Raw genomic sequence first — 26,041 nt, forward strand, 5'->3', positions numbered from 1 at the left:
GGAAGGGTGGAACCAGAGCCAGAGAAGTCATATTCAAAATCCAGATGCATAAAAAGATGAGAATTAAAGAATAGATTTTAACCAAAGGGCCTATATTTTAAATCATAAGATAAGTCAGGTTGGGATGAGTAGGCTTAAGGTCCATGGCAATGGGGAGAGTGTTGTCTCAGGTCTCTTTTAGGACTATATATTTTATATTTTCCCTTGAAAGTGTAGACTTCTTATATTACTATGAACATTTGAGTCTAACTACATTTTCTTCATTCACTCTGAATTTTAAGAAGTACACTGATTATAACTAAAAATAATGAAGTGGTTCTCAGACATTAGTTTTCTAAAGTAGGAATGCAGACAGGCTAAGAAAGATCCTTTTATTCCTTCATACTATTTTAATGTTTCTCATTTCTCAAAGAGCACCCTCAGGCAAAGTCTTGTATCTGTTACAGAGACTCTAAAAAAGAAATCTCAGTTCCTGTAAGACATTTGCACATTTAGAGAAGAGTCTTCTCTGAATTTCATTAGTATCATCAAGAAAGAGGATGGCAGAAAAGATATAGTAATTAATGCATATTAAATGCATATTTTACTTGATTCTGTACTTAAAGATGGGAAGATTAAGCTAAACATTTCTACTTTTATTTCTCTTGCTTCATGTATGATATAAGTGAATGTTATAGCTCTAATGTTTTGGTTAAAAAACTTTTTCATGCTAACGAGCCCATAGGAAATAACACTGACGAAATTTAGAACATAATTCTAACTCTTCAACTTTATCAACTACCTTATTTTACATAATTCATACCACTGTAACTTAATTATTTGAACAAAAAATGCTCTGTTTTTAACCTATGATTTTTTATGTTTCCTAAAAAAAAAAAAAATTATGACTGTTTCTGAAGTGAATCCCTCATGTGCTTACCAATCTTTATTTGTCTACCTCTTTGCCTGTTGCCAGAAAAATGAGGACCCTGAGCAAGCCACAGCTGGGATAACCAAATGGTATGACCATCATGTATCAAGCAGGGCAGACTATTTTCACAAAGGTTGTGGGCACTTTACTTTGAAAGGAATGATTATTTCAACCTCTAAATTAGAACATAAGCTCAAACATGGGACTACATTGAGGAGGAAGGTAGATTCTATCCTGGGTATGAAGGAAAGGCTAAAAGGTTAGGGGCCTCCACCCCTATTTCAATCATAGAAGGTTAGTTTCTATTTGTTTCATATATTATAAAAAATACCAAAATTGGGTTGAAGTAGGGTCTTTAGATTATCTAAGTTAAATTTGAGTCATTTTATTAGGAAAAATTAATTTCATAGGAGAAAACCAGCCTTAAATAAATAAAGTCAACTTAGGAGGCTTTGCTAGACTAAGAATGAGGAAAGAGTACAGTACAAATGTTGCTAGGGTAGGAAGTCCCATTATACCATTAAAAATATTGATAGACAATTATCAGTATGGCAGCTCTGAGAGGGTACGATGAAAAGGCTAAGATGATCTTGATCTTCTTTGCAAATAAGATGAAGGTTTTCACTTAAACACTGAAATTTCTTGTTTTGTTTTGTTTATTGTTTTTTTAACATCTTTATTGGAGTACAATTGCTTTACAAACGGTGTGTTAGTTTCTGCTTTATAAAAAAGTGGATCAGTTATACATATACATATGTCCCCAAATCTCTTCCCTCTTGTGTCTCCCTCCCTCCCACCCTCCCTATCCCATCCCTCTAGGTGGTCACAAAGCACCAAGCTGATCTCCCTGTGCTATGCAGCTGCTTCCCACTAGCTATCGATTTTACGTTTGGTAGTGTATATATGTCCATGCCACTCTCTCACTTTGTACCAGCTTACCCTTCCCCCTCCCCATTTCCTCAAGTCCATTCTCTAGTAGGTCTATGCCTTTATTCTCATCTTGCCCCTAGGTTCTTCATGACCATTTTTTTAGATTCCATATATATGTGTTAGCATACGGTATTTAGTTTTCTCTTTCTGACTTACTTCACTCTGTATGAAAGTCTCCAGGTCCATCCACCTCACTACAAATAACTCAATTTCGTGTCTTTTTATGGCAGAGTAATATTCCATTGAATATATGTGCCATATCTTCTTTATGCATTCACCTGTTGATGGACACTTAGGTTGCGTCCATGTCCTGGCTATTGTAAATAGAGCTGCAATGAACATTGTGGTACATGACTGTTTTTGAATTACGGTTTTCTCAGGGTATATGCCCAGTAGTTCTATTTTTAGTTTTTTAAGGAACCTCCATACTGTTCTCCATAGTGGCTGTATCAATTTACATTCCCCCCAACAGTGCAAGAGGGTTCCCTTTTCTCCACACCCTCTCCAGCATTTATTGTTTGTGGATTTTTTGATGATGGCCATTCTGACTGGTGTGAGATGATATCTCATTGTAGTTTTGATTTGCATTTCTCTAATGATTAATGATGTTGAGCATTCTTTCATGTATTTGTTGTCAATCTGTATATCTTCTTTGGAGAAATGTCTATTTAGGTCTTCTGCCCATTTTTGGAATGGGTTGTTTGTTTTTTCGATATTGAGCTGCATGTGCTGCCTGTAAATTTTGGAGATTAATCCTTTGTCAGTTGCTTCATTAGCAAATATTTTCTCCCATTCTAAGGGTTGTCTTTTGGTCTTGTTTATGGTTTCCTTTGCTGTGCAAAAGCTTTTAAGTTTCATTAGGTCCCATTTGTTTATTTTTATATTTATTTTTATTTCCATTTCTCTAGGAGGTGGGTCAAAAAGGATCTTGTTGTGAGTTAGGTCATAGAGTGTTCTGCCTATGTTTCCTCTAAGAGTTTTATAGTGTCTGGCCTTAAATTTAGGTCTTTAATCCATTTTGAGTTTATTTTTGTGTATGGTGTTAGGGCGTGTTCTAATTTCAATCTTTTACATGTAGTGTCCAGGTTTCCCAGCACCACTTATTGAAGAGGCTGTCTTTTCTCCACTGTATATTCTTGCCTCCTTTATCAAAGATAAGGTGACCATATGTGCGTGGGTTTATCTCTGGGCTTTCTATCCTTTTCCATTAATCTATATTTCTGTTTTAGTGCCAGTACCATACTGTCTTGTTTACTGTCGCTCTGTAGTATAGTCTGAAATCAGGGAGCCTGATTCCTTCAGCTCCATTTTTCTTTCTCAAGATTGCTTTGGCTATTTGGGGTCTTTTTAAACACTGAAATCTAATTCAATCAAAAAGGCTGAATTTGTGCACCATTTGCAATTTCAGAAATGCTATACATCAATCATAAATAAGAGGCAACCCCTGTTCTCAAGAATCTTTTCTGAGTTTTGATGTTGTGAGGTGTTGATTCACTCATTTTATTTTCCCCAGTGGATGTTCCAATGCAGACAATATCCAGAGTGGGACTTCCCTGGAGGTCCAGTGATTAAGACTTCGCCTTCCAATGCAGGGGCTGTGGGTTCAATCCCTGTTGGGGAGCTAAGATCCCACATGCCTCACGGCCAAAAAACCAAACATACATGAAACAGAAGGAATATTTTAACAAATTCAATAAAGCTTTTTTAAAAATGGTCCATATCAAAAAAAAAGAACAAAAACAAAACAATCTCCAGAGTGACTTTCTAGATGTTAGAGGGGAAAAAAAAATAAGAGAAACTCTACTTTTCACTATAATGGATTAACTTATATCAGACAAATATCTTGCTGAGAGAATTTAGTAAAACTTGATACTATGTAAAATGAATTGCTTTGAATTCATGGGAGAGCTACTAAGTCACCAAAATTTGACATACCAAGATCTCTAAGAACTGGAAATGCATTCCAGTTAGCCTAGCAGTTTGGGGCAGTTTTTGCCTTGAAAGAAAAGGTAAACCCAGCATACAGCCTTTCTACAATTCAGGAGAGAGAAAAATTAGAGTTGAGGGTTGAGACTCTCTAATTCTCTAGGACTTAGTGTAAATAGACAAAGTTTTAAAAGTTCTGAAACTCAGCTTGAAACTGCTCACTTTCTAATTAAATTAAGAAAATAAGTGTTTTCTCTACCAGTCAGAAACAAATGTTAACCGTCTCTGAATGAAGAAAACATTATCCAGCGATTACTATTGTTCCTAAATTATGACTATATTCAATCAAAAACTGCTAGACATACAAGTAGACAGAATCAAAAGAAAAATGATAATAACTGATCTAGAGTTCATTCAGACATTGGAGATATAAGAAATCAGTTTAAAAATAATTGTTATTAATAAGCTGAAGAAAAGAGATGAGAAGATAAAAAATACATCAACAAAAATAGAATCTACAAAAATAGAGTCAAATAGAAACCTAGAGCGAAATTACACAGCAACTAAAATTAGGAGCAGAATAGATAGATTTAACATATAATTAGATAGAGCAAGAGAGAGAATTAATAAATAAATAAGAGCAGTAGAAAATATGAGAATTGAAAAAAAAAAGAATTGACAATACCTAAAAAGTATGAGGAATAATACAGATAAGACAGTACGATAGTGTATATATATATATACTTGACCCTTATACAACACAGGTTTGAACTGCACGGGTCCACTTATACAAGGATTTTTTTTTTTTTAATTCAATAGTAAATACTGTACTACATGATTTGAGATGGGTTGAATCCACAGATGCAAACCTCAAGTACAGAGGACTGATTTTCTCTTACGGTTTCAGGAAGAGTTTTTTAAATTTTTTTTTCAGTCTATTAAGCTTTTTACTTGTTGTTAGGGTCAAGTGGAGATTTCCAAATTCCTTACATGAGGAACTGGAAATGGGAAGTCTGTTGGAAACTTAGTTTTTCTTAAGGTAGGACATGAATTGCATGGATTAGATTATTTTCATTTTACATGCCTTAAATATTCCATTAAAATATTAAAAATAAGAATGTATGCAACAGCAGTAAGGACTTGAGAATTATAAAAGGAATTAAAATAATACCTTGTTTTAAGGTGATTTTATCAAGAAATTGCTTAGGTGGAAAGGAAATCAATTGCATGCGGCATAAAGGTTCTATTATTTCTGAGATAGTCAAAAAGGGCATGTTAAAAATGTATTGAGTGGTTATAATTTTTATTTCTAGAATTTATTTTAAATTATCAAAAAGTAATAGACATGAGAAAATTTATAACTTAGGTTAACAACTGAGCAACTGTTCTGCTCTAAGATTTGCAGTATGCAGGCCTCTCACTGTTGTGGCCTCTCCCGTTGTGGAGCACAGGCTCCAGACACGCAGTCCCAGCGGCCATGGCTCACGAGCCCAGCCGCTCTGCGTCATGTGGGATCCTCCCGGACCAGGGCACGAACCCACATCCCCTGCATCAGCAGGCGGACTCTCAACCACTGCGCCACCAGGGAAGTCCCTAAGAACCTTTGATTTATTTGTTTTATTTGTAGCATTACTGTTGCATCTCTTTCTAACGTACTTGCTTTAGTATTAAAAACATGTGGTGTTCATTTTGTCTTCCCCAGGAGTCCATGACTCTGTAGACTACAAGATACTGGCAGTATTTTATTCCAATATACATCTTAAGCTGACTAATGCCCCCTTGACAGAACTGTAAAGTGTGAGTACACTTTCAGTCAACTTTAAGAACTACTGGAAAAATAAAACTAATCTTAATAATAATTAATTTCCTTATTAGAAAGGACCTGTATGTTCATTATAGAATAACTGAAAAATAAATTAAAAATTGAAAAAAGGGAAAGCACTTGTAAGGCTCCTACTTAGAACTAGTCAGTGCTAACATTTTGGTTTCACTTCTTTTTTCAGTACATAAGCTTTTATATGATTGCAATCTTTTTTTTTTTTTTTTTAAGATGTTGGGGGTAGGAGTTTATTAATTAATTTATTTTTGGCTGTGTTGGGTCTTCGTTTCTGTGCGAGGGCTTTCTCTAGTTGAGGCAAGCAGGGGCCACTCTTCATCGCAGTACGTGGGCCTCTCACTATCGTGGCCTCTCTTGTTGCAGAGCACAGGTTCCAGGCGCACAGACTCAGTAGTTGTGGCTCACGGGCCTAGTTGCTCTGCGGCATGTGGGATCCTCCCAGACCAGGGCTCGAACCCCTGTCCCCTGCATTAGCAGGCAGATTCTCAACCACTGCACCACCAGGGAAGCCCATGATTGCGATCTTTCAGTCTTTAAAGATATGGTTATCAATTTAATACTCAATAATTATGAAAGTGACATACATATTGTAGAACCAAAACACAATATAAAACACTTTGAAGAACAAAATGTAAATGCCCTTTCAGCAGATATTGCTGGCTGCCAATCCAGTACCCATTTTCCCCTACTTTTTATGATTTGGCTCAAGTTAGTGCAGGCACTTTCTCCCAACTACCTGCCTTTGATATTCTTAACTGGGCAAAATGTGGAAACTACATTCGTTCATTCATTCATTTATTCATTCTTATTTGTTGCCAAAATTTGGAGGAATTTCTACTGAATTTCATGAAAATGAAATAGAGCTAAGAATATAATTGTTTGGCTATTAATGATTTTCTCCCTAAAAATAGAATGAGTCTACCCATATCAGAGTATTTACAAAACACTTCATTCCTCCAACAATCACTGAATCCAAAGATAATATAAATCAGAAAATAAAAAGTATATAAGTACGTGTTTACTGTGCTAAAGCTAGACTTTGAAACTTACAGAAGGACAAGGGTGATAGGAAAACCTATGTCCAGCGAGAAAAATTGATATTCTCTAACCTTTCTGCTAGCCAGATGCAATTTTAAACAAGAAGCCCTTGTTTTTAACAATCTTTCCAATTTTCCTTTGTTTTATAAAGAATAAAGCCAGATGGAAGAGAGTGAAGGCATTTTCTGATTGCTTTTTAGTTTTCCATTAAGCTTCTTAGCACAGATTAGAATTAGATATATAACAGGATATGGAGTGAATTTTTAGTGTTGTACCAGAATTATCAGTGTGGCTCAGAGCTAAAAACAATAATACTCCACAAATTATCGATTGCTGACAAGAATTGAGAACAGGCACATTTTATCACAGTTCACTAAAAGTTAAAGAAATCTTCTCACCCCCACTACAACTTTCTTTATAAGAGTGGGAGGATACTGGAGGAAAGAGTCATCAGGTTTACAGACAGAGCCATGCAGGGTGCTTCCTAAAGGATAAATTGCTTAACTTAATACCGTGTTTATGAGAAAGAGAGAGGAGGAGGCTTCGTTTCTATCTCAAAACAGCAGAGTGCAGAGAAAAGAAAATCACTTGTAGAGCAAAGAGTATAAGACTGCCTGAAATCAGGGGGATAATCATTTCAGTCCTCACCTGGATGTCTGACAGGCATGCAAACTCTACACTTGTCTGAGCAGGGTATAAGAGAATTGAAGAGAGGTAGTAGTGACAGAGAAAGGATGATGGGAGAGCTGTTCATACCCTGCAATGTGGTATATAGAAAGGAATGCATGAGTTTCTCTGAAAAAGCTAAGTGGACATCACAAAAGCCTGTACTATCTTGCTGGTATTTCGTCCAAGAGTGCTGCCTGCAAGTGGGAAGACTGCAGCAAGAGCAGATGTGCTGAGGGAAAGAGCCGAGTACAGCCTTGCAAGGAGTTGAGTCAGAACTGGACCTTCTAAAATAGAGAAGTATCAAGTTGAGAGACTCCACAGAATCTCCAGAGAACTCAGTGGGGTGTTCATCTGAGAACCATCCTCTGGACACCTTCCAAAAAGAGTGCATCAATATTTCATCAGAGTAAGTCTAAGAAACAGTTACTCTCAATGGAGGGAGCAGTACAACTGTGACTAATCCTCATTCTTCTCCCCACATCATCGACAATGGAGAACCCAAGCTTCAAAGGGAAGGGGGAAGAACCCAAGTCTTTGCTACAGATTGAGAAATAGATGGGTTTGAAACCAAGATTATGCTTTAAATTATAAAGTACACTATGTTTTAATGACCAAAGTATCTGGAATGTTTTTAGAATCCGCTTGAGATTTCATTAAAGGACAGGAAAGAAAAATACATCAAAGCTCTGGGGAAAGTGATGATTGTAGAAAAATAACTATTTCTGATTTATATTTCACTGATTTGAAACTCCTTAAAAAGTTGGTAACAGATATGAAACAGGGACAAGACCAAGGAAAATGCCTCTCAGCATCTTTTACTATTACAACCCACAGAGCAAAAGATTAAAATAATGTACTACTTTTGCTTTAGCTTAACTAGTCTGACTACAGTCTACTTCTAACAATTTCCAATTAAAGTAGCTTGACAGTTATTTGAAAAGCTGGCAGAGAGGAAAGAAACCAAGTGAAGAAGAAAAAACGCCAGAATGCAGGTGCTATACAAAAAAAAAAAAAAATCAGCCAACATGCTTTCCCATCATCCTTTGTACAGCTACCTTTCTACCCACTCACATTTCATTAGCAATTTAGTGTTTAGCATGTTGGTTACAGTAGCTAAGTGTTAATTGGCTATTTGGCATGTTATGCCACGATGAACCTGATTAATTAAAAAAGGAAGCACTATCCTTTGAGCAACATGACTTGGGCACTGATGTTGATGCCTCAGGTTGAGTGTATAATGAGACTTGTAGCTTCAGGCAAAGGGATGCTGCATGCTTTCAGACTCTGGCAGAGCACCGAATTAAGTATTAGCTCTGTAGTGGACCCCTGCTTATCAGCAACCTTGCTATTACTCTCCTGACCCTGATGTGCATAAGCAATATTTTCATCCTCTTCCCAAGAGATTTATCTGGCTGTTGAAGTAGAAAATGAATATTTTACAGTTCACTTGTCTGATCAATTACCTACAAGCTGCTGCAGTATTTTATAGCCAGTGGGAGAGCTGTGTAGGTGATGATAGAGAAATCTGGAGGGAATCTCTTAGCCAACTACACAAAAGGGAATAAGACTGTGAATGAGCCATCAGTAACAGTTCTTTGTTCATATGGGTCTAGCCAGAAATTACAGTGTAACCAATTAATGTACTTAAATGATAATCAGCAGAATGTGAATTCTAGAGGTAAAGAAACTTGACTGCTTGATTAGAGGATAATGAACTACCCAATGGTTCAAAGTCAACCCTTCTCAAGGCAACAGCTCCCTTAGTCCTGCCATTTTTGTCTTCAGTAACGGGATGAAAATCATTTTCCAGTGACACTTTGGAAATTAAAAAAATAAAAGTAAGTAAAATGTGCATATCCGAAGAAATGCTGTGCTCACAGTCTTATAGAGAAGAATATTATCATTGTTGACTTTCAAGAAAACTTGTCTTTAAATGAATATCTGATTTGTATAATTTTTATAATTAAATATTATTTTATATGATCTTGATTGAACAGTTTAAAATTACCTTCTCAAGAGAATTACTATCCAAAAAAGGACTTATTTCACCCCCTAAAGGAAATATTCTAAAAGACTCTCAGATGCATTAAAGTTAGCTTAATTCTTAATGTTTGGGGATTTTTTTTTTCTTTTTTAATATTCATAAATCATGTTACTGGAATGACATTTTTAAACATAATTTGTCTCAAGCTTCACATAAATATGTAGCTGAAATATGATGAGAAATATTAAATCATACAATGGCTGGGATCTGCCATCTATATAACAAAGTCCACCGTTCTCTTCAAAATATAAAACTGGCTTTGACAAGCAGACTGAAAGTTATGCACTGCTCAGTAAATTCTAAGAAAAATGAACCAAGATTTTACTTTGCTTAACAAACAGAAATGAGAGTAGGTTTTATTTAGATACAGTGATGATACAGCCATTTTTCAGTGACTAAATGAAAAGATGATCTTAAAGGAATAAACAAAGTGTTTTATTACATATACATTAGTTTGGAAATGTTTCATTTGTATTTGAAAAAACTACATTTTTAAATTTTCATAATGAAATTTTACTTTACCCACCAACTAAATATTCCATTAAGTGATAACTTCAAATTGAAAAATAAAGAAAATAAGGTTTATATAAGAAAGATTAAGGTATATGGAGAATTAACATCTTCTTCCTCATTCCATCACAGTTTCCTGTTTGTTTTGATTTTTTCCATCATAGTGATTGAATGACAAATCTGACAAAGGAGTAGAAATTTTAATCACTTTTTGATATATCAAAAGTGATCTTGTGTCATGTACTTAAAATTTAAGATGCATTTTTAAATGCTCTTTTTTTTTTTTTTTTTTTTTTTTTTGGCGGTATGTGGACCTCTCACTGTTGTGGCCTCTCCCGTTGCGGAGCACAGGCTCCGGACGCGCAGGCCCAGCGGCCATGGCTCACGGGCCCAGCCGGTCCGCGGCATGTGGGATCTTCCCGGACCAGGGCATGAACCCGTGTCCCCTGCATCGGCAGGCGGACTCTCAACCGCTGTGCCACCAGGGAAGCCCTTTAAATGCTCTTTATCTGTAGTTGTACTAAATTTTCTTGCATTATGTAGGGCTCAGAATATGAAATTCCCTTATAATGAAATTTTAATTACTAAGATTAATCTACAACACAGATTGCCAAGTGTTTGAAAATAATATGAATTGATGAAAGATGTGTGAAAAATATACATCAAAACTATCTGAAGCCCTTGATATAAGAACCTAACTCAGAAGTATTAGAGCAATGATAACATTTATGGAGATTTTTATTTCACTATATAATATCAAAACAATTCTATCAGTTAGCTGATGTCTTTTGGTCTTATTTTTAATCTATCTACTCACTTATTTCTTTTAGCAAAAAACAAAAGTAGAGTCCATCAATCTTTGCTTTACTGATTTTGTAACTAGGTCATTTTACCTCATTAGTTTTGGCTTCCTTTTGAGTTATTTTTTTCCTGCATATTTTAAGTCCTTCTATTTCCTCCTTATTTATTTTGTTTTTCCTTCTCTGTTTTTTCTCTTCTCAATAACAGAATGATGATGAGATTTTCATAGAATAACTATTGCTTCTCCCATAGAAGTATGCTATGATGACATGAAGCCCTCAATCTTAGACTTTTCAAGGCTATTCTGGCATTTAATTGATAATAAAATACATCAAGAAATTAATATCTGGTAGGTTGGTTATGTTCCTTAGATTTCAAGTCACATGTTATTAGACATAGATACTTTCCTAAATTAAAATACTTCTTTTTCATTAAAGGGCTATTTGAGAGGCAAATTCATAACATGGTGGTCAAGAGTTCAGCTCTAGAGACCCAATACTTGGTACAAAACCATGGCTCTTGGCTTTATCAGCTCTGAGCCACAGCAAGATACATAACTTCTCCAACTACTGCAAGAGGATAAGGATGATATTAAGTAGTAGCTACCTTATAGATTGTTATAAGGATAAATAAATCAACACATGAAAAACACAGAAAATTGGCACATAGTAAGTATACATGAAGATTAGCAATTAAAGAATAAGGTGAATACATTTTCAACTTCAAAAGAATGCTCTATGGTATCCAATTATTATTTAAATAGGTCCCTAGTTAATGTTTCTTTCAGCAGATTGACTCTTTTTGTGATTGGCCAAGGTAGAGTGTGTGGAACTACATTGATCCTGTTGATCCTGCTGCCAAAATGGCCTTTTCCTCTGGCTTTCCCTTCATTTTGGTCTGTCTCTTCGCATGAAGTCCATAGATAACTGATAGTAGAGTCATCCAAGAAGTTTGCTTATTAAACTACACAGACTTTTGGAACTTAATCCAACATAATAAAGCAGAACTTCTGAAGATAAGATTCAGAAATTTATTTTAAATGAATTAAATTTAAAATAATATTTTAAATAAGAATTCAGATAATTGTTTTAGATGACACTGACCACACAGGCATAACCTCTCTTCTTTGTTTACTTTCTTTTACCTCAATATCACCTTCCTGATATGTTTGCCCTTCCATCAGATCTTGTGAGATATTGAGGCAAATTATTACTTTGTCTAGAGAGATTTATTTCTATGTGCATTACATTAATAGTGAAATAAAAATTTCTGTTTATTTAGACATAGGCAAATGTGGGGTCCTTCACCTGAGTCTCTACATGATCTCACTACAGCCAATTGCCTTATTTGTTAAAGTCCTACCCCAGGGTCCAATGGCCCAGCTGATAGAGTGTTCTTAAATGATATCCACTTATTTCAACTTCATGGAGCTGAACTGGTTCTCCAAAACAGAGCAGTAGTGATCTAGACTGTATCTAATCAACAGGACACAACATCAGAATTTAAAGATCAGATTCATAATTTTAGTTCTACTTTTAACATTGCATAGCTCTGAATAAAGCTTTGGCATTTATCCACTTAAATATAAAATAAGAAAATCCCTAATCCATGGAAAACATGTTTCTGTAGATTTCATAAAACACTTTTTGAAGAAAATAGTTTCTAGGACATTCACATCACAGATGCTTCTGAGTATTACAGCTTTATCTTTACCCTGGTGAACTAATAGTATGATTCTTTAAGTAACTCATATTGTTTCCCTTTTTGCCTTGGTTGCTAGGATGCACGGAATTACATTTTGTTCTCAATTACAATATTATTTCTAAATCTATATTTTGGGCCAAAACTCTTTATCTGACTTTTATCTTAATTTCACTCTAATCGAAAAGTACAATGCTTTCAATATACTACCGTTTTGTAAGTAAGGATGATCGAATAATAATAAATAAATGCTTAGATGATCAGAAGAAGGGAACACTATTTTTTTCCTTCTTCAAAATGGTGACGAAAAAGCTAATGAATTATTTCTAAAACAATTTCAGAAAAGAAAAAACTATATAAACCCAAAATTATGTTAGATATAGGATGATGATATGAATTTTCCAGTACTTTTTGCTTACTACCAGTGAAAATTCACCTACATAAAAAGGAGACTTTATTACAAACTAGAACAATATTAAGAAATACTAATTACTTTATTACTATTTATGACTAGTGGTTTCTCACATAATTTAACTCTTTAGTATGGTTTTATAATAGCATCTTGACTTGGTTGACAAGAACATCATAGAGCTACATAAATTCAGTTTTATTTTATGTCTTTTTATAAAGCTAATTGTAGAAGCTTTTTAGAAACTAGTATCAGCAGAAGAACTGATAGTAGTGCCACCATGTGGGTAACAATTTGAAAAAAGGAAAGCTTTTTAAAAAAAATATGGTCTCTCTTTATCCAAAAAGACAAAAATGCTTTTATTTCACTTTTCTGTTAACCATTGTACGTAAGGGAAGATAACATTTTTTAAAAGTAGGCAAGGTACAGAAAGCCTTAAGGGAAGCAAAAGAGCTTTCACTAGGATGTTACAATTACTGTTTTCACATATTTTCTTTGGAAGTCAGATCCCACTTTTCGTGCTCTGATGCACTTGGGCACAAAGAAAACTTGCAAAGCTAGGTGGGATTTTAAAATTATGGTTTCATTGTTCAAAAATTTCTTATTTTACAGTACAGCCCATTGTGTTATGAGGCAAACAGCATTCCTATGAAACAAAGTCCTACTAGGTCTCTACTTCACCTTATAGCTTCTAGCAACTCAATTGAGTTTTGGAGGAAGTAGAAATTTCTGCAAGTAAAAAAAAATAGGTATACACACACACACACACACACACACCCCTACAGACATACTATTACATGTTTGGAATATGAGCACTGCTTTCTCTAAGAGGCAGACTACTGCTATATCACTTCTCCAGACTGGCCTACTTTGAATAGAAAGAAGGCTTTCTTGCCCCCAACCCTTAGTGTTTTATACGTGAGGTGTAACTTGTGTAGAGTGCTTATTGCCTAATTTTTTTCTTTCTTATTAGGCTTCTTCTTTCCTTATCCTTTGGCTTAAGAGAGCAGGCTGGTGGCAGCTAGGGAGGGGAATCTTTTTTGTCTGTGCCAACTGGCATCTCAAGGGTTGCTGGCTTCTTCAGCTCCATGTCCAGGATATATATAAAAGAAACCTACTGTGTCATTCTTTTGGTTCTTAGGTCCTTAATCACTCTACCTTCCTCTCTGAACATGTCAGAGTGTTCTTGTGTTTGTTTTATATATAAAACCCAGGGTTTTTAGTTAAACTTAGCAGAAGGAGGGAAAAGCACATCTACTCCATCTTCCTTGAAGTGGACTCTTGGTTTTCTGCATGATTTGAGGTTACTGGCATGAAACGTCACAGAATTACTTTCTGTCTTGTACCTCTGACAGATTTTCTTTTGAGAGTCCTTCAGCATCACAATTTTCTTCTAATGGACTTTTTCACTAAAAGGAGAACATGTCATATTGGGTCAAGTAAGAGTTATATCCTCTTCCATATTCTAAGGCTTACAATAGCTCAAAGGGGATTTGATGGTTGGCCTCCTTATGATATTACAAAAGTTAAATATACTGCCCTGCAGCAGTAATTCCCCTATCAATCATTTATTAATCCACATTCCATACATTTATGAAAACATTTACCCATCTGTTTCTGATTGGAGACATCAATATCTTTTTAATGCAATGGATTTAATAGCAGCAATTATACTACCACTACTAATAAATGACCACCTACTTTGTCCTAGATACTGTACTATGTGGAAACAAAGATGAATATTTTTTAAATTAATTTACACTTCAATGGAGGAGACAAAAGGCAAACAAGTAACTATAATGCTAGAATATACAAAATATAACTGAACAATCTCGTAAACAAATTAGGGAATTAAACTTTCACAGGTAATAAGAAATCTGGAAGTACGGCGTCTTAGGAATCCAGATTCCTTATGTATTTTTATCCCACCGTTCTTAGCATATAGTCTTGTTTCATAGTCACAGGGGTAAAGGCAAAGGACAAACAAAGGTCCTAGAAGTCTCACAAATGACTTCCACTTATATCTCATTGTCTATTCTGGGCCACCTCTAATTGTAAGGGATTCTGGGTAATGTCTTTTTTTTTTCTTAAGATGGGCACATGGCTACTACAGAAAAAGTGGAGTCCTATGAGTAGGAAAAAGCAGAGAATAAACATTGCTATAGGAGGACGTAAAGGTGGTAATGGAGATGAAGATTGAGGGAACATTACTTTCCTGACACAATACAATTTGAGTGAGGTGTAAAGTCTACTTGGGAGTAAAGGTTTCTGCTAGAGGAAATGGCATATCCAAAGTTTCAAGGAGCTTTTGGAAAATAACGAGTATTCCTGAATAAAATAAACAGTAGGTGAGGAGACAGAATATGACTACAAACATAATTACAACCTTATGCCAGAGCTTGATGGTGGTGGACTCTAGATGCCACGTTAAAGAAAGTAGACTTTATCGTATAGGGATTAGAAAGTCACTAAAAGTTTTAATAGATGACTGATATTAGATTTGCACTTTGAAAAGAGAACACTAGTGATAGATCAGAAAATGAATTAGAGAACAGAAAATGAAAAAGAGAACACTAGTGATAGATCAGAAAATGAATTAGAGAGAAGCCCGAAAACCCATCAGTCCATCTTAATCTGACACTAGAATCTCAAGAAGCCCATCTTTTATCATTTCGTAGAAATTGCTCTGTTTAATTATTTAAAAGCATTCTTCTGTAGCTCTGTCACACTTCCTTGAGGCAAAGAGGTGACAATTATATACGATATTCCAAGTCAGGCTTCCTACTGTTTCATATAAGGTGGGCTACAGCTTTCTGACTTGTTTCCTATAGTCTTGCTTGTGCTGCCAAGTAGTTTCCTCAGTGTCCTTGGCTCTGATTCTACAATGAGCCTATTGAAATTTGCTGGATCTCTGAAAATTGTAGAGTTGATCAATGTTTTTCTCTCACTCAGTCTATACTATTTTTTTTTCCTATTTGTTTACAAGGTTGATCAGGTTGTACAGGCCAGCAGTTCATGGATCATTTTGTCCTTCATTCTATTCAGGAAAATGTATGAAACAAAAGTTTCAAAGTTTTGATTGAGCTTCAAGTATTCTACAAATATATGATTTGCATTTTTAAAACATACAGTTGAGTATTTTAAAACTTTATAAGTAAACTACACACACACGCAAATGTCAGTATTAACATCTGCTAACACACTGACTATTGTTAACTTTATATGGCAGTTCAACTCATTTTGTATAACCCAGACACAATTTTTCTTATCATCTCTGAGCATATATTTATTTTTTAATGTAAACCGTTGAGTAAGAAGTTTGTAGTTTTGCACGCATCATTCTTTGAACTTGGCCCTGACCATGACTCCTCATAATAATTCTTTTTGCAAGCCATTATCCTTTTATGGCAGATATGAAATTGGCTTAATTAAATGCCAGGCAAAACTCAACACCTATTCTTGGGAATTATAACAAGTGAACATATAATTTACATTACCCTAATAATGTTGCATTACATATAATAAATTGTTTGGGAGCTTTTTGTACTTTTAGAATACCTAAATTTTAAGATTTTAATAAACTTAAAATTCTATCTAAATTTATGCTTATAAATGTTATTTGTTTTCAAGTGAGGTACAATAATTATCCAATTATCCTTAAAAGAAGAACTCTATAATTCTTAAAAGAACACTATCACCCAATAAAAGCAGGAAATTAAACTTTGATAATGACTAATGACTCTGACAGGATCAAGCAGACTTAAAATCCAAGGACAATTTTAACTATACTCTCAATGACTGTTTCTTGAACCAATATCACGCTGACAATAGTATGAAAACTAAAGGGGTAACCTGAAATTTTTCATAGGAATTCACTCAAAAACAAGAAAGTATAATAAGTTGTCTTGTGTGTTTTACATATATGCAGATAAATACTTCCCAAATTCTAAAAGAATTTTATGTTGTACACTTTTACATAATAATATTTTGGTCTCTGCGAAGTTACATATAATTTTAAAACATAGGATAAAGAATGCAAACATTTAGAACAGCCCCTTCTTTTTAGCATATTGTGAACAGCTTAATATTACTAAAAGGAGATAAAGTAACAGATAAGGTGAGTTAAACTCATCATATTTGAAAGAGAGGCAGATACGAATGGAAAAAAAAAGATATTTAAATCCTGGATGACTAACATCACAACAAATACGTGATAATGGATTAACTGGGAGGAAAATACAATTAGTGCCATAGTCAGATAATCTAAAGCAGAAAGGATCCCAAGATGGATCACCCGACAAGACTGATACATATGTCCAAAGTCTTACACGCCTTTTACTTTCTACTTTTATTTCAGATTTTTTCCTCTTTTCCCACAGTCAGCCCTGCTCTGACAATGGAAGAGTGGGAGACGGTGGAAAAAGATAAAAAGGCTGTTATGTCTACATTGGTCTTTCTTATGACCATGCCTCCCTTTGCACTCTCAGCTCCAATTATACTGGCCATTTTGCTATTCTTAAATGAGCCAAGTCCAGGCTACATCAAGGCCACTGCACTTACTAATTTTTTTTCCAAATTATTTGTTTCATTCATGCATCTGTTCAAGTATCACTTTTACAAAGAGCTTATCTCCATCTGCTCCTCATATTGCTCTATCTTCATAGAAATTTGCATTATCAAAGACCATAATTAATATTTGTTAAATTGTTTATTTTTAATTATTTCCCATAAGAATGTTACTTTCATGAGGGGAGAGACTGTCTTTTTGCTTACTGCCAAATAGCCAGTGAAGTGTAGTTGGCATTTGGTAGGTTTAAATACTTGTTGACCAAGTGGATGAATATTTCAGAAATCATAGCTCTTACAAAACTTAGATTTTTTTTTTTCTTAAGAAACAGACAGAAAAAAATAAGCTGCTCTGTTCCTAAAGTTTAAAAAAATGGCTATCCCAGGCAGGAAGGAAAGAAATAAATAAGAAATGATTGGAGCGGAGAATAAGTGAAGAGAGGGATGCTGAGCCCTAACACCTGTTGGTGAGTTCTGGTGAGTCAGGAAGACATCTGAGAAGGGAATGTCTATTGGGAACTGTGTCTTGGTGTGTAAGATGAGATCCCCATGTGCCGATTCCTATGCCCTAGCATATCAGGTCACAGGACCTGAAAAAAAGAAGTGAAATATTTTAGTAGTTACTAATGGAGCTCAAACATCAAGTACTGGCTTGGTGGTTCTAATCCCTGATACTGGATAAGCTCCCTGGAACCTTGAGATACTTCTGCGGATGGGAAAAAATATTCAAATAACTGGTTAAGCTACTTCCACTCTAGTAAATGGGGACTTGTAGTACAATCATTAGATTAAGTATTTGTTTCTTGTGCACTTGAATTTATGTGCTGAGATTCATAACTGCCACACTTACAGTTCAACTGAGTGAGAGTACATGTATTTCTGATTTCCATTTGCTTGTTTTCTACTGTACATGCAGGTGAATGTGAGGAGGATGCATTAATTTAAACACTTGACACTTAGACAACAGGTGGATTTTTTTGCTAGTGTTTGGATCAGTTTTTAACACACTATAAAGAATGTTGGCAAAAATGTAGTGACATCTGTACTGACAGTGTGAAAGCACTGAGGTCAACAACTGCCACGATGGCAAGTATGAATCTATTGCCCAAATGTGTTCAAGTCAGCACCACATGTTGCAAAGAAATTACAGAAGCCAGCATCTTTCAAAAACAGTTTTGAGAAATGTCACATAATTGTCAAATGTATTAGCTATCTTATTAAATAGGAGACTTTTCCAGAATTATCTCTCATGGTCTGGAATCAAGGTGGAGGCTTGAACATGTCACATGAGACAAACTCATTATTTTTGCTGATGAAAATAATCTCAAACACACCACCTCTCTCAAACATGTTTATACAATATGTTTGGAATGGTATGGACTTTTTTTATTTTTTAATAAGCTGAAGGGCTTACTTTAGCAATGGGAGCTTGTACTGTTAAAGTGCATAATGTTGCAGATAAAGTTTTAGTGGATGGATTCTGGATTCAACTTGACAAACAAAATAAATGTTGAGTATCTTGAGAATTTAGGAGACTATCTGAGACAAATGCCACTGACCTGAGATTTAATGTAAATATCATCATTCAATTTATAATACTTTAAGATATACTTGAAAAATTTATTTTTCACCAAAAATAAAGTTCCAAACTGGCTGAGGAGCCTAGTATTCTACTCATTTAAAATGTTTCAGCTATCAGAGGATACAAGCAGTTACTAGATGTTATTAAAGTTATTAGAGGTTGTGATTGATTGGACTGTGAATAAAAATCTCTCTACTATTGAGGATTCTGCTTATTTGAAATGAAAAGCATCCTGTGAGTAGAACGTTAGCTGTTATTGTTGCAGCTGTCTATCTCGATATATTTGGATTTTTCTCTGTTCAATTAACCAAAACAAAATTGTGAGATAAAATGGATGCTAAGACTTACATGTGCTTAATTTTTTTTCATGCAACATTTCCTAATACAAATTTTTGGTTATGTTCCAAAAACACTTCGTGATTTCCAAATATCCACATTTTTTGGATGACTTTATTTCACATAAATGCTATAAAACTGAACTTAATATATACTATTAGTATGCCAGTATCCTTTCTGGAGCTTACGATCTCATAGGGGAGTCTCTACCACACATGTTGATATGATATTACAACTGTAGTAAGTGTTGTAAAGGAAAGGTATATGTTGCTATGTGAGTCTGTGACAGTTTTTGTTTTTTTTTTACTTTTTTTAAGACATAAAGTCAAAGAAGGCTTGCTGTAGGAAGTCTTGCTTGAATTGAGGTCTAAGGGACTAACCGGACTACAGCAGGGAAAGCCTGTAGGGTGAAGAGCATGTGCAGAAGGTGGGTGTGACTGCAAAGCTATGATCAATAGGGCAGGATGGGAGGCAAGAGTTGAGATGAGAATCAGCTAGGGCTCAAGCTAGGGAGCTCAGTCTTCATTCTAAGGCCAATGAGAAGTCACTGAAATCATCCCAGTAAGAAATTACTTGATCATATATGAACTTCAAAGAAGTCACTCTGGCTTTATGAGGAGAACAAATTAGAAAGAGAGAGGATGATGGAAGACAAAGGTAATAGGCTACTGCAGTATTCCAAGTGAGAGAAAATGGTAGCTTAGGCTATCAAACTTTGAGAGAAAATAGGAGATAGGATGAGTTGGTTTACTTTAAAGTAGAAAATTACAACAAATTGCCTTTGAGTATATAAAGGGTCCTTTGGGTTTGTTTGCTGTTTGGGTTTTTAACCTGATTAACAGCATGAATGGTGATACCACTCATACATTATTCTAGGCCTCTATTTCTTCCTGTATAACATGCAGGGGTTGATTTCTAATATTGTCTCTAGATCTAACATTACTTAGGGGAGTTTACCAATTAGTGAAGGACTCAGACAAAACCAGCTTACCATAATGTCCCATCAAGTAAGACCATCTTTCCTTTGGTCTCTCGTCAGTGACACATTATGGCAGATCTGACTTACATGAAAGGAACTAGAATAAAATACGAGTTCTAGTTCGTGATGTAAAGGTTGAAGTTAAATTGGATTTCTACAGAGGTTATCTTCAAAAACATGAAATAAAAACTGTTTTTTACCATGTATTTTAAAGTTTCATTTTCAGCTCTTTCGTGCACTGCCTTCTTCTAGACGTGTGGAATCACTCAGTGCCAGGAACACACCTGAGGCAAAAATAATCTCTAAAAGTTCCCAAACTTACTCATTTTGCTCTAGCAATACTTTGAAGAGCTTAAAGTTCTTAATCAATATTTGCTTGTGGTTTTGAGGATGATGCCATTTGCATAGTTACAATATAGACTTTATGCTGTGTGCTTTACCTGTTGAATGTGCTCATACTCAGTGGTGATGTTTGCCTTTACAGTAATTATCATACTGATCATGGAAAATGGGAAAATAAGCCTTGGTGCTAAGCATGTTATCATCCTCCCTGCTGAACCTTGCAGATACAGCATGAAAATAAAGCTGGACATAGTTATAATCTCTTTAATACCTTCTAAAAATGCACTTTAATTCTAATTTCTAAACTCATATCTCTCCTTAGATGATATGTAGATATATAAAAACATCACTAACATAAACATTTGTGTCATATATTTTAATTTAGTTTTTCATTCTTTCTATTTAGCTTTCCATATCTTTAAGATTATTTTCAAAAATATTTATGGTCTCATTTCATAAATCTTTATTTACACTCTGTGTTAAATTGTACAATCCATGTTAAATAATATAAGTTCACATGAATATTCTTGCCAATTCTTTCTTGTGTGGAGAAGACCTAGCATCTACCAATCAATAAACTCCTATTTAACATGAATTTGAGGTAGAAGGTTTTCTCTCAATGATGAATTTTCTGTTTTCCTAGTTTAGAGAAGCATTTGCCGGCCCCAAAGAAATGTGGTCTATATAGCTTGTTACAGACACTTTTCTGGGCTCTTTCTTAAGAAGCAGCATTGTATAGAGGGGAAAACACTAGGAAAGGAGTCAAAGAACTTCTTTTTACTACAAGTCATGTAAGCTCCCTGAGTTTCAATTTCTTCGTAAGTAAAATAGGTATAATGATATCTCCCCTGCTTACATTACAGAATTGTTTTGAGAATCAAATGAGATAATTTAAAAGCACTACAAAAGCTGTAAAGTACTATACTTGTGAATATATATCACCATTTTTATGGGGAAGCCTTTTGTTATATAAACAATGCATGCATATTAGTTTTATTATTACATGATTATGATAATATTGATGATTATTGTATGTTTCCTATGGCTGACATAACAAACTACCCCAAATTTGGTGGTTTAAAACAATACAAATTGATTATCTCATGGTTCTGGAGGCTGAAATTAGCTTCCCTGGGCTGATGTCTCCATGTCACCAGTCTTGTTCCTTCTGGAGGCTCTAGGAGAGGTGTCCTTGCCTTGCCTTTTCTAGCTTCTGGAGCCCACCTGTACTCCTTGGCCCATGACCCCTCTGATGCATCACATCAACCTCTTGCTTTCATCATCATGTTGCCTCTCCTCTCCTCTAGTCAAACCTCCTGTCTCCCTCTTCTAAGGGCACTTCTGATTATATTTAGGGCCCACCCTGATAATCCAGGGTAACAACATCATTTTAAGATCTTTATCACATCTGAAAAGTCCCTTTTGCCTGAAAGGTAACATTCACAGTTTCCAGGGAATAGGATGTGGATGTATTGGGGGTCATTATTCAGCCTATGACAATTATTAAAAGATTACCATGGTAACCAAGTACCTGCAAGGATAGGATATCAGATGAATTCAGCTAATTACTGTTTATGAAAGCATTTACCTGCAGTGCACTGCCCTAGAATGGTGAGAGGCTTCTAACCTGAGGACTGAAAAATCCTTGGAATATATTCAATATAAAAATTCATTGGTCCAATAATCAGTAAACACTGAAAGTATCACCACTACAACGTAGGTAATCCTGAAATGTTGTGACATGAAAATGGCCCTCATGTTAGAAAGGCTAGAGGAGTGGCTGAGCCTCTACAGGGGAGGCTAGGACCGAATGACTAGAAGCATCAAAAGCCAGGGAGGCTCTGTGCTCCCAGCCCCATTTTACAGCAGCAAGAGGATTGTCTGCTTAAGTATTGGACTTCCAAAAATGTATCTGGTTCATTAAAGGGTCTTTGAGGTAAAAATAAATAAAATTAATAATAATATTTGCCTGGAAAAGGCTGTTCCAAAACACTGTGATTCTGTCCAGAATACCTTGACAAGGTATGAGTGAGGAATGTCTTTTTACATATAAATCATTAATGGTTCCAGCACTCCCTTAAAGGGAACAGTGCACTGATCCAGGGTTACTTTCTCCCACATATAATGATGTTAATACTTCTTTTCTATAAAAGCACTAACCAGTCAGAGAGGTTTTGGTTGTTGTTGTTTTTAACTTCACTGTTCTTTAGTAAGTGATCAATTATGATAATGGGTGTTCTTAGAATTCAAGGATAAACAGAAGTCTTGAGCAAATTACAGTTCTTTACAATTGCTGAATTCGTAAATGAATTCTCACATGTTTAGGGCTATGCTGGCAAAGCAGTATGAATTTTATTCTAAGTGGCTTAAAGTAAATTAGCATCCTTTCTCATCCCACCCACTATTCACTAGCAATTCTTAACCACAGTCCAAATTCGTTTAACATTTTGATTGAGTTATAGGTAAAATAATAACCATAAGGCAATTTTTCAATTTGTATACAATTTATGCAGTTTCTAAGTTTTAACTCAGAAGTTTATGGAATCTTAACACATGAATTAGAAAAACTGGATTAGGTTAATACAATCTGAATACTTGCCTTTTATCTATATTGGCTATATAAATGTGTGATTTTATCTAAAGGAAACAACTGACAGTTGCTCATAGAATAAGAAATCTAACCTTTGCAATTTATGTTTTGGAAAAAACACGGACTTCAGACTATGTCTGATTAATAGATCTAAAGTCAAGAAACAATTTAATGTAGTGTAGAATACGCACTGTGTTATCTTTTCGCTCCTTTGTCTGTTCTCTATAAACTACACCCATATCTCTGACTTCCACCTGCTCATCACTATTGAGCCCTTTTAACATGATTTCAGCCTGAGCCCATTCCCACCCAGTGTCTACATTTCCCTGTGGATACTGATGTGGTTATCAATCATACGCCTCCCAGGCTTCAAAGCTGTGGATCTCTTGAGTCATTTTTAACTTTTCCCTGTTCTTTATCCCAATATGCTAGTAGAAACCAAATACCCCCTTTTCCTTTTAAATATCCTTTGCTTTTTATCTTATCAATATTTCCAATTAGCTATGCCATCACCCTGGACAGAAGCCTTGTCACTACTTATTTTGACTTGTTCGGTGGCCACTGAATTTAATCTCCCAGGTTTAGCTTAACCTTCCCATCTGATTATTACACAAATTATTTTTATTGTTTTTGCTTTTTTTACTCTCTTAAAAATGCTTGCTGGTTCTTCCTCAAGTCCTTCACCACTTTTTTGAGTCCTTTCATCATTGAGCCTTATCCTACCAGTCTGACTTGATTTCCACAGCTCATGCTTCCTCAGCCACAGAAATTTTAATTTTTCACTGCTCCAAATTTGTTCCTCCGTTTATGTTCCTTTATTTTGTTGTAATGTCATCCTTTTTTCTATTAAAATTCCACAGGCATTTAGATTACTCTCTCGAGTTTTCTTTTATGTTTGAAGTATTTCACACAAGCATAAAACACCCCTCTGGCTGTCAACAGTGAAGCAGAAAGACCAGTGAGAAAGCAATGAAGCACTCTATTGCCAGAGGTGACTTGATAGTAGCCAGGCTTTCCATAGAAATTATATAGGTTATTAGATGATAACATTATGGCTAATTTTGCTGATGATAATCATCCAATTTCAGAATGCAATTTTTGTCTGAGTTTTAGAACTATATATGGAGTTCTTCACTTTCATTACTAAAAATAATTTAAATGTAATTAACAGATCTAGGCAAACACTTATTTTCACAGCATTCCCGTTATCACTTGACATATCAAGTTGGCTTTATACTTTTAACATTTTTTTGTAAATTAAACAAATTTACAAAATATGTTTGATTACAAAAACATATGTAACAAAATTGTAGTGATTTCAAGAAAGTGCTTAAAAATAAGAGTTGGGTCATCTACCATCTTCAAAATTTCAGAACCATCAATGAAAGATTATAAATGTGAGACCACTGAAACCCAGAGAGTGAGTTTTCAACTGCAATTTGTTTGACTATGGAAACTATAGGTTTTAATATTGTAAATATTCCTCCAACAATTTCCTAAAGAATTTAGGTTGACTTCTGCATGAGGACACCTTAAACAAATGTAGGAACTACTGTTATGAAATAAGCATTTTATCTCTTCTGTAACTAGTACCCTATCATTAAAGTCAGTAAAACGGAGATTGTTTTGAAGAATACAAGTAGTTATGCTTGGAATTTACAAAATTGCTTTCAAACCGCACTTCTTCTTTCTCCAAATTAACTCCTCTGATGGACTGTTTTTCTGGCAGTCTTTTTCTGCTTCCTCAAGCTATAATTAGTCATTGAAGATTGTCTCAGTGCATGCCTGGAAGACATTGTAAACTCCAGTCATAATTCTTTCTTCTTGTTAAGAAAAGTCCCTCTCTGAATGATATAATCTGAGGAACCTAATGACCGAAAGAGATTTTGGGACATCATGACCACTATTCCTCTTTACTAGTCTGTAACAGTAGCATACGTACAAAATTATTGGTGCTCTATCCTTTTAAAGATACCAGTAAAGAAGAAGCAAAACTAGTAAAGTCAGAACAAAAAAACTTGCCTAATTTGCACATTTTGTTGGAACAGAAAAAAATTACCCTGATTTTAATAAGTATTTTTTGTCTGCATGCAGTGATAAAACTAATAAACTATAAAGATTGAAAAAATCAAAGCCAGTCATTCATAATGTATTTGCAGTTACACTGCAGCTCATTTCTAGTTTCAGGCTAAAGCAACATTTAAATGCTAGATATTTGATATTTGCAATTTTGAGAGGAAATGCTGAATCGGTTTAAAATAACTTCAAAGATGTAGATATTCATGTGAGAATTAATTGGCATGAAGAAGAAGGAAAACTGCTGAAATGATTTACATTTACCTCTCCATGAAATCTCCTGGGTTTCACACTATACATTATCCAATGCTTAGTTGTAACTTTAGGCATTTTTTCATTAACCACAACTAAAACACAGAAGTTCTGACAATAACATATATGGAATGTATCCTACTTTCTCTGTGTAGTTGTGATGGAGAAAGCAATATAAAGTAAACTCAACAAGTCACAACATAAAGAGCACAAATCAGTGAGCCCAGAAGTAGGACAACTTTCTTCACCAGTCCAAACTCACAGAATCAGATTTTCCATGTCCCGGTCTGGGAAACAGACTTTACAAAAGCTGAATGCTTAAGTTTTTGCTCTCAAACATAATAACCTTTGGTCTGTAATTGCTAAGTGTACCACAGTTGCTAATTCTTGTTGAGTCTCTCCCAACCAGACATAATGGGAACTAATTTAGGTGTAATATATGCAACTTATCATCTACTAGAAGTTAAAATTTTCGTTTGATTTTGTACCTTCACCCTGGTGTGTAGCAGAGGACTTTGCAATAAACTATTACTAAATAAAAAT

This window comes from Globicephala melas, chromosome 9, assembly GCF_963455315.2.
Source record: "Globicephala melas chromosome 9, mGloMel1.2, whole genome shotgun sequence".
Taxonomy (NCBI): domain Eukaryota; kingdom Metazoa; phylum Chordata; class Mammalia; order Artiodactyla; family Delphinidae; genus Globicephala; species Globicephala melas.